Source organism: Lemur catta, chromosome 17 (assembly GCF_020740605.2).
Source record: "Lemur catta isolate mLemCat1 chromosome 17, mLemCat1.pri, whole genome shotgun sequence".
Classification (NCBI taxonomy): domain Eukaryota; kingdom Metazoa; phylum Chordata; class Mammalia; order Primates; family Lemuridae; genus Lemur; species Lemur catta.
The window spans coordinates 640002-650937 of record NC_059144.1 but is presented as its reverse complement, the minus strand read 5'-3'; the positions used below and the strand labels follow the sequence as shown (position 1 = coordinate 650937).

Here is a 10936-nt window from a genome sequence, read left to right as displayed (position 1 = left end):
TTAGTGGTCCTGATTGGAGGCTTCTGCAGCACTCTCTCCAGAGCATATGCGAAGAAAATGAAGACCCAAGGAACTCATCATTGTGTTATTCCCCAGTAAGTGCATCTTCTTTTCACCTTTCAGATTCTTCCTATGCTTGCTTGTTGTGTTATATCCAGGGTCCAGGGTTTTAGTTGGAACAGGGCAGACATGGTAATGCTGAGGCTTCTCCAACTTGGCTAGAACCAGATTTTAATTGTCTTAAAGTTAGAATTTGTGTGTGTGTGTGTGTGTGTGTATTTTATTCCTTTTTAAATCCTTGAATCTTCTGGTGATTAGGTTGGAGAGAATTAGCATTCCACCTGGGGGAAAAAACTGTCATTTCCACAAGTAAAACAATAGTCCTCCCATGTGACAACTTCATTTGATTATCCTAACAAATAATGAACTGGAGGCACAGATATAATGAGTGTTAATAGGGTCTCATTTGTGATTATCAACATAGTAAAACTGTTTCACAGCCTATTAAAGTCCTACTATTCTTCTATAAGTAAATGGGAGTCTGTGGATAGAATTATGCTATATAATATAATGGCTTTAAAACTGAATCATGGTCAAAGGTTAACCCAACAAGTTTGGGGGAAAGATCTCAGGAACTAACTCCATCACTGTGGAGATGAGCACAATTTTCCAAATACGTTGATGCCTTTGAGAGAACCTGATGTCCCATGGCCCCAGTTCACTGAGTTCCCGGAGTGCCACCGACCAGACACGAATGGCCTAGTTCTAAAACTCATGAGGTCCTGCGCTAAAGATGTATAAAGACTAGTGTACTAGTTTTCTGTTGTTGCATAACAAACTACCACAAATTTAGGGGCTTAAAACAACACTCATTTATTAACAAAAAGCTCCCAGTTTGGGTGGATTCTCTGCTCAGGGTATCAGAAGACTGAAATCAAAGTGTTATCCAGGTGGGTTTTTTGTCTGCAGGCTCTATGGAGAAGTCTGCATCCAAGCTCATTCAGGTTGCTAGAATTCAGTTCCTCACAGTTTTAGGGATGGGGTCTATTACTTTGCTGGGTGTTAGCCAAGGTCCAATCATGGCATCTTATAACTATCTGCACTCCATCTCATGGGTTTTCTTCTGTCTTCAAGCAAGCAGTGATGTGTCAGGTCTTCTTGTGCTTCAAATCTTTTTGACTTTCCCTTCTGTACCAGCCAGAGCAAGGTTTGTGTTTAGAATTCCTCCTCCCACAGCAAATCTTCATGAATCTTTTATCGACAGAGTCTACATTCAGGTCCTTCTGGGAACTCTCAGAGGGACCTTCGTGGTGAGACGTTCTAGTCAGTCACCACATGGTGTTCACATCTTGATCTTTTTCCTCTTCTTGGGTCCAGCAGTGTCCTCCTGCTTGTGCACACTCACAGGTCCCATAATCCTCCTCAGGTCGCCACCACTTTCACCTGGTAAGGCTGAAAATTCCACCAGTGCCAAAGCAGGAGATTCTTTGAGGTGCTCCATGATGAGGGATGGGATGGGGAGAGATGGTCATCTTCTCATCTTTTGTTTACGTGCTTTAAAGTAATGTTAATATTTCAAAGCTTTTAGTGGTGCAGTGTTTTCTTTTGCTTTTTTACATATGATTCTTTGTCCCTTCCTCCATGGGTCTCAGGCCTCAACCAACAGCCCTGGGCTAGGTGAAGAATCTAATGATCAACCACCAGCATCTCATCCAGACAAGATTTCTGCTAGGGTATCTAAGCTTTGGTGTCACTTTGACACATGACCAGTAACTTCATGAAGGCATTCAGTGTTGCCCCCAAATTCTAACATGTTCTCTAGTCTGGTGATGCTCCCATGGTATTTTTTAAAAATATTTCACAGCTTTTCTTCCTGCAAACCTCCAAAACCTCCAGTGCTCTCTCTTTGGTCGAGGTCCTTCTTCCTACTGAGACTGAGAAAACAGAAACAATCAGAAGGGATCTTCCATATTTCCTCCACACCTGTCCACCTGCATGCTGTGTGTGTCTATGCCCTTGCCTTCTCTCCTGATGCCATAGGCATGCTCACTGCCCATGCTCCTTTCACACCAAACCCTCCCCCTTGCACTAGAATCTATCTACCATCTTCTACACATGGATATACCTCTAGACATTGACCAACGCCCCCTCACGCACTGAGAATTTCTCCTCACTATTATTTTGTAATTTTTGCTTATTGAATATAAATATATAATACCTATTTTTTTACCATATATTCTCCTCAAGCCACTCTATTTCTCTTTTCCAATTTATATCAATATTTACAGTTTTCAATTCTTCTCCTCCAATTCTATATAGAACTCATACAAGCCATCTTCCCCTTCTACCAACTTTGCCATGGTCAGTCATCATTGGCCTCTTCCTAGATCCAAAGTTTAATTCTTAGCCTTCATCTTAATTTAATATTGGAGTAATCATTGGCCTTGTTCATCCCCACTCTTGTCTAGTTCTAAATCTGTCTTCATTTGGCTTCTAGAACACCACATTCTCTCATTTACCCTCCTACCTCAGGAACCATTCCTTTGCAGACTCCTTTGATAGTTTGTTTTTATTCTGCTTTGTTTTTCTTTTCTAAACTTATTTCAGAGGGAAGTTTATATAGTCTGATGACTTTAAATAACATCACTGTGCTGATGGCTCAAGAGTTTATATATCCAGCCTGGACCCACACTCCTGATCTACAGTCTGGGATGTCCAGTTGCCTGTGGGGTCACTTAGCCTTTGTACCTGGGAGTCATTTGGAATCACTATTCTCCCATTCTTCTGCTTTGCAATCTTCTCCTTCTCCAATCTTTCTGTTTTTCAGTTAATGGCAACCACATCATACCAGTAGCTTAGGAAAGTGTTCTTGCTGTCATCCCTGTTGTCTCTCTTTCACTTAAACCCATATGTCATATATCCACCAGTGCTGGGGCCCTAAATTATCCTTTTATCTGGTATCTGTGAGGCCTCACTGCCTGTCCACCACTGCTCTCACCCCAATAGCATCATCTTTTGCTGTAGTTTTTATTGTCCTTTTCTATCTCAGATGGCCTCTGCTGCCTTAGTCCTTGCCCATCCACATTTTATTCTCAGAAACCAGAAGAGGGTCTTGCCTTCAAGACAGTGCAAGCCACCCCTCAGTTCAAACACCTAAGATGGTTTCAGGTGACACAGCAAAGCCCAGATTCTTCCCCAGGGCTAACAGATCCCTCCTGCCACTCCCAGTGCACCTCTCTGACCTCCTCCCTGTCTTACCTGCCTTGTTGGTTTTGCTGTTATGCTTTTCCCTGAACATGCCAGCGTCTTGCCTCAGTTCCCCTCTATCTGCTGTTCACTCTGTCGTCAGGGTTTTGTAGACATGGCCCAGGCTTGGCTTCCTCTTTGCTGGAGATACAATATGACAATGGTGTCAGAACTTCTCTGACCTCCCTATGAAAACAAAAATCCTACTGCTCTCCTCCATACTTTGCAGAGTTTATTCTCCTCCATGCTTTATTTAAAAATATATTTTGAAATAATTTTAGATTTAAGGAAGAATTCCAGAGACTGCACAGAATTTCCACATGTCCTTTTCTTAACTTCCCCTAAGGTTTACATATTATTTAACTATAATACATTTAACAAAACTAAAAAAAAAAATAAATAACATTGCTATGATACTATTAAATATATTGTATAATTCATTAGAATTTTACCATTTTCCCATTCCTATTTTTGTCTGTTCCAGGATCCAGTACTAGATACAGTGTTGTGTTTAGTCATTATGATTCTGTAGTCTTCCCAAATCTTGACAGTTTCTCACTTTTTCCTTGTTTTTCATGACCTTGACACTTTTTATGAATAAAGATTATATATTTATAGAATTCCCCTAGTTTATGCTTCTCTGTATAGTTTGGGGGTATGGATTTGTGGGGAGAATAACACAAAGGTGAAGCAACCTTTTCCTCACATCATACGGGGGCAAGATATCACTGCTGACATTAACCATGATCACCTGGTTAAGGTGGAGTCTGCCACGTTTCTCCAGTGTGAACTTACTATCTTTCCCTTTCCACACTGTGTATGTTATAATTGCATCAGACTAACCACAGCAGGTAGTAAATATGTGGTTAAATATATATTGAGGTTTTACAAATCTCTTGTTTTCAGGTTTCACCCAATAATATCGATCCGACTTTGGATCTTGCCTGCAGTGACTACTGCTGTGGTGTTCTAATAGTGATTTTCTATTTCCCCATGTTTTCTACATAAATTATTGGAAACTCTTCCATAGGAAAGATGATTCCTCTCTCCCATTTATTTATTTATCATATTATTTTTATTAGTATGACTCATGTATATTTATATTTCACTCTGAATTATAACCCCCCAATATAACACTATTTCTTGTTGTTGCTCAGATAGTGCTAGCTTTGGCAATTGGTAGCTTGTTCAAGTAAGCTCCATGCCTCTTTGACGTGCCCTGTTGTTTTGTTCTTGGACACATTTTTAAATTTGTTTTTGGCACCACAGGATGCTCCAGGATCATCTGGTATTTTCATTGGCCTGGTCCTAGAATCAATCATTTCTCCAAAGACCTGATTCCTTATAGTTGAAAATGTTATTTAGAATCCAAGAAATAAAAACAACTAATAAAATGAAAGATAAAAAAATAGAAACGAAGATTTATTTTCATTGCTTCTTGGCAGTCAGAACTAGAAAATCTGTGTGTGTATGAACCCACGGTTATACTTATATCTCTATGTAATCTGTATATTCATCTCTTTATATACTGATATCTCCTAACTTCATCCAGCACCACAGGATTTTTGCACTTTCAATGTGGTGAAGTTGAACACTATAAGTGAGAGATTGAAGAAAGCACAAGAAAGGTATTGTAGAAAAATTCAAACAAGTCAATATATTTTTACAGGTTAGTTAATTGTGAAATGCACTTACTTTATTTCACTGCACATTATATTTTTGATGTGTACATTGTGTGTGTTTCCTCTGTTTCCATTACAGCAATTGGATTTGTAGATTTCTAGAAGGAAGGTTGCCTCTGTTGCTCCCTTTAGCTTTTTTAGTTTCTGTCATCATTATAACTAAATGGATCTTTGAGAAGGCTGATACTCCTTAAAGAATCATTTGATTATTTAGGCCAGTTAGCATAAAAGAAGACTATTAGGAAAAGAAAAAGATTGTGATTTAGAAATTGTACCATATTCTTGAAGTGTATTTCTGTTAAATTGTTCAAATTTTAAAATTTTAAATTACACCTATTTTTCTTTGGACTATCAGATCACATAAGTAGTAATTGAGGAATGATTCAATTCTTTATAAGCCAGATGAAATTATCAATTTAGTTGACAATTGATGTTAAATGTTTTAAACCTCAGCTTCTTTTGTCACATATTTAAAATTGCTCTCTGAGGTTGGGTGTAGTGGCTCATGCCTCCCAGGGTGGTTGAGGTGGGAGGATCACTTGAGGCCAGGAGTTTGATACCAGCCTGGGCATCATAATGAGACCCGATCTCTACAAAAAGTAATAAAATGTGCCAGGCATGGTGGTGCACACCTGCAGTCCCAGCTACACAGGAGGTAGAGGCAGGAGGATAGGTTGAGCTCAGGAATTTGAGGCTGCAGTGAACTATGATTGGGCCACTGCACTCCAATCTGGGTGACAGGAGACATTGTCTCGAAAATTTAAGATAAAATAAAATAAAATAAAATGGCTGTCTGATTGAAAAGTGAAGGAAACAAATATGCAAGAATTGTTCAGGTTGTCACTGCTAAAAATGTATCCTTTTAATTTGATTCAGGCACAAGCAGCATCTGAAGAATACAGAGAACTTCACTTAGAAGTCAGATGGAACTCAGAATGAAAGATCTTGAATCTGAAGTCTCCAACAGGAAAACTTCTTGAGAAGACTTTCATTATATTGAATTGGGAAAATACAAGCACCTCTATCAATTAGAATTGGAAGCTAGAAAATACTTGTCAAACAAAATTAAAAAGTAAGTCAAAGTATGGAATAGAAAATAAATTTAGTTCATTAATTTGCCTTGAAAACATGCTTTTTAGTGAGACAGGTTTATGACATTAGTGGGACGTGAAAGCTAAGTACATACTATAATTTTAATGGTAGTCCAGAACAGTTTACATCTCTCCATATTTTTTGTTTTATTATGACTTTCTTTCCCCTTAATATTATCATGTCATTAACCTGACCTAATAGGCTTTCAGCTAAATATTTTTGAAGTCTTATAATTTAGACCATGATGCTGTTATAAAATTGCTTGTTACCAGTCCCTAAATGGAAATATTAATGAGTTTAACTACTTTTTGAAAGATTACAAAGTAAACCAAAAGAGTCAATTACTGCAACTACTCTTGGTTGTTTCTGGCACTCAGTACATTAACTTCTTTATACTGCCTTACTAAATACAATAATATCTACCTTTTCTTAGTGATAAGCATTTTACTGTATGTATCTAAGAAATACAATGTTGTGTTTTGATCTACTTACACATAGTGAATGGCAATTATAGTCAAGCAAATAACATATTTCCAATAGGTTAGTAATGTTTCACTTACTAACCCTTTAAATACAAGTATTTCTAATGACACCCTCAAGAATCTTATAAATAGACCCATTCCAGAAGGCAGCAAGTGTTACCTGTTAAGCCTCACATTATTGTCAGAGATTTCTCTCTACTCCTTACTTTATTTGAATTACTATTTTTAGACATTACTCTAGGAATGCTTATACTTCTTTAGAACAATTGCAAAACTATAACTGCACAGAGTAGGCATGCTGTGACACATTTTCCGAGTTAAAACACTATTTAGTGGGAAATTCCATTTACTCTCAAGGTCACTTTTTAAAAAATATAATCATTGAGGAATCATTTCGGAAAAAAATGAACTACTAAGCTTTGTCTTTTGCAGTCTACACAGAACTACTGAGAGACTAGCAGCATTCAGTAGCAATCTTTTTGTGGAGACAGGAGACCAGAACTTTCTTTACCACTCATGGACAGTCCTATAGTCACGTCCTGGTGGCAATCTTAATAATGGTTTAGGTCTTCACAGAGAATTTACTTCAAAAGAATACTCAACGTTCTCTCTTTCCTGCCCATGGACTTCACATACCAGCATGAAGAACAACTTGAGTGAGGTTAGTTATATTATCTTCTTTCCTTTGGGTTTCCAATTTCTGATATAATACTTGTTTTTATTTGGTGAAATACTGAGTTGTTTAAAGGACCTATGCATGCTAAGCAAAGGTTATAATTCTCTGTGTTAATAAAGAGAGGAAAGGGAAATTTTTCCATTTTCTTAAAGTCCCTGCAGCTCCCATTTTCAAGAGTTACCTATGTAGTAATATTAATGCTATTCAATATATGTAATGAAAATGACACTTTTTAAATTTCTTTAAAAGCTGCATTTAAGTTAAATTTTAGAGATTGAATCTTATTGCGTAATAACAGAAAGTATATTGAGAGGTGCTTTGGCTTCCTTCTAATTGATTTTAGTTTGACTGTGGTTGTGATTCATAACACTTTTAAGGTTTTCCTCTACCACATCAAATTTTCCGCCCTTAATCATAAGGGAATGATTGGCATCCAAACACTTAACCACATCTGGATGTTTATTATTTATAACAATCCAAGATAAATAAGTTTTATGAATTAAATAAACCTGTAGAACTACAAAGATTAACTTCTTTTTTTAAATTAAAAGATTTTTCTTTTTCTTACACATAAGTAGTAATACATCTTTAATTCCCATGGAAATTACAGTATTTTTATCTCAATTCTGTAAAATGTGCCTGTTGATGGGCAATTGCACAGCACTTTTTAAATAGTGAAATCAAGCAAACATCTGAATTTTTAAAATGGCATTCACTTCTGTCTCTCTGTGTTGGTATCATTTGAATGATTGTGACTATGATTGCAAAGACCATCAAGAGTCTTTAAACACCAATGATGACCAAACAGAATCAATTATATTCTTCCTACCCAGAACTCCATGGAATGCCAAACATGGTGCCCATGTCCCCTGACGATGTAAGAAGAGCATCCCAATCCAAAATTTGATTTCACGAAAGAATCTATTTCTGGAAAATCTCAAAATGAATCCAACAATGAAAAGCTATGGTAATTGTAGAGCTGTTTAGGAAAAAAAAAATAGTTCAAGTATACTTGACCCAGTTTAAGATATTTGTCCAATGTTTCACCATTTTTGACTAGGGGGAGAATTTTAAAGGCTCAGCACGGTAGTGCATACAGCAGTGCCAGCTACTTGGGAGGCTTAAGCAGGAGGATAGAGGGACAATATCTTTTATATAAAAGATTTAAATAAGAAACTTCTAGATGAGAACATTTACAATATAGTTTGAAATGTTTTCACACATTTCATAAACAAGTAGATAATTGCATCTACAAGTAGTCAGATGTTTCAAAAACTTGGTACTAATTTCTGAAAATAAATCAAAGTAACAATTAAAGAACTACATATTTTTTGCCTTATTCTAATTCTAGAAAATCATGAATCAAAGAAACTAGGTTTGAAAACTGCCTGTAATGCATATTTATCCTTTTTTCAAGCAAATTGTATAAACTCTTTGTGTTCATATGAAAAAACGTTAGTCATAATACAGACAGCAAAATATTTTTACTTAATCTCTGTCACAATATTCACATGACATTATGATAGTGCCACTTTCCTCATGTGTGTATTTAAGATTTTGAGCTAAAAAGTTAGCAGCATAAAGCGTTTTTTAAAATTTTAATTTTCTAGAAGTGGACTATAGCAACTTAATTTTAAGGAAAAATCCATCAAAGTGAGAAGAACTCATCATACTTTTATATAAAAGGCAGGATTTTTCTGAGAATTACAAAGTAACACATTCATGTGAAAATGTTACTTGAATTCTCCACCCTTTGTACTAATAAGAGAAAATGTCACCCTTTTGAAATGATGTATATTCAATAGACCAATATTAATTGTGCTTTTTATTAGATTAATGTAAGTAGCATCACACATATATATTCTCTATTGTCTGCATGTAAATAAATAGGAATTTTATTTTATTTCTATGAGTATTTTTCTATTTAAGCACTTCTCAAGTGAAGTTTAGTCTTGACAATAGTCTCATGAAAATATATCTGATTTACCTAAATATTATAAATAGTATTTGACTTATTTGAGATGCGGCAGGAATATTATGAAGAAATAACTATAGAATTGGAAGAAGGTATCTTGTTAAATTTTATGAATTAAATTGAGATTAACAAAATGATTTCTGAGATCAACTGTAAAAAACAAGTGGCTTTCCTCTCCATTGTTTGGTTAATAGATACTACATTAAATATTTCCTGATCCACACATGTAATTAAAGATGTGAAAACACTAGCATTCATACTGAAGAGTATACTTGTGCCTCGTGATTGCATCACCATGTTTCATAGCTTTTTACAAATCTCATGAAGTGTATGTAACTTTTTTTTTCTGGCTCTACACTTTATTTACTCCTGCCATCCCCATGAATCTGTCAGTGTGTCAGCCAGCACACTGGAACTATTCTCAGAAAACCAATGCATCATCAACTTTCTACCTTTAGGTTAGCAACTTCAGGCCAAAAGACCCCAGATTCACTAGCAACATTTAGCCAAGCACTTGCAGTTCACATGCAGTCACCTGACGGGTGACATTGTAAATGAGTCATTCACTATATCATTGGTGTACTTTTGCCCTCAGAAAAAGTTCCATATTTCTTAGCATGGGAGAAAGCACCCATATTAATGTGGTTCTTGTTAGTTTATTCAGCCTTATCTCTTACCACGTACCTACTCTGCCCCTTTGCCGTAGCATCTCACTAAACTCCACTACTTAGAATTCTACAGCATTCCTCCTCACGTCCAGCACTTTGCATTTGCTGCTGCCCTCTATCTGGCACACATTTTCCTCATCTCTCAGCTATCAGCTTCCATATCACTGCATCACAAAGTTTATAGTGTTGGAGAGAAGACTTAGTCATATGGCCCTTCTGTATGTTCCAATTGTGCCTTCTTTTAAACTTGTTATAGTCTCTATGACTCTGCATGGAAATTGCCTATTTGTCTGTTTTCTTTTTCATAGTATACTATATGATTATTGAGGTCAATGATGTGGCTGTATCATCCTTACCTTGTATACCAGTGCTTGTCATAGTACCTTAGCATATGGTTGTTGAGTAAGTGAATGAAGACTCAGAAAAGCAGAAGCTCTGATACCTAACCACAATGACAATTAATTCAATGTGCAACTACAGGCAAATTATATTTAATAATAATTTTATATTACATTTGTGCATACATATTTTTTGCTATTAACATGCTGATAAACTTCTTGACTGTTTTTTACTCACCTTCACTTAGTTCCAATGAAATCTGTTAGGTAAAGAATACTCTGTCTTTCCTTTCCAGGTGCTGCTGGATACTCTCCTGTGGAAGAGCTTCCTCTCTAGATTCACTGATGAGTCAAATCTAAATGAAGACATTCTTTAGAAAGCATCATGGAAATATGTGCCAATTTTTTAAAAAAATGTATACAATGTGAAAGACTTTTAAGTAGATCTTGCAAATGAAAGCCAGTTTTACATCCTTGGACTGCCAAAATGTCAGCTGTTTATAATTTTAATTTTAAGCACTGATTTATATGACTCTTTCTTCTTGGAGAAATAAAATTTGCCTAAGGCTTTTCACTTTTTCTGATCATTCATTCCTTCATTTGTTTATTTCTGATTAACTTTTGGAAACAGTCTTAAAGATAGAGAGAAGTTTCAAGTTCCAAATGCTTACACAGAACATATATAGGCTCAATCAGAAAGAAATAGGATTCCTGACCAGACCAATATCAAGCACAGAAATTGAAGCAGCAATTAAAAGTCTTCCACCAACAACAAAA

The 10936-nt window shown here is 36.1% G+C and overlaps 1 long non-coding RNA gene across 1 annotated transcript; it reads left to right on the top strand.

Moving 5' to 3' along the window:
* The first annotated feature begins 33 nt into the window (after positions 1-33).
* On the top strand, positions 34-10534 carry LOC123622677. The gene is made up of 5 exons (XR_006729588.1): positions 34-95; positions 4799-4874; positions 5805-6000; positions 6935-7163; positions 10456-10534. It is a non-coding gene; the product is annotated as an uncharacterized LOC123622677 (long non-coding RNA).
* Positions 10535-10936: the final 402 nt, after the last annotated feature.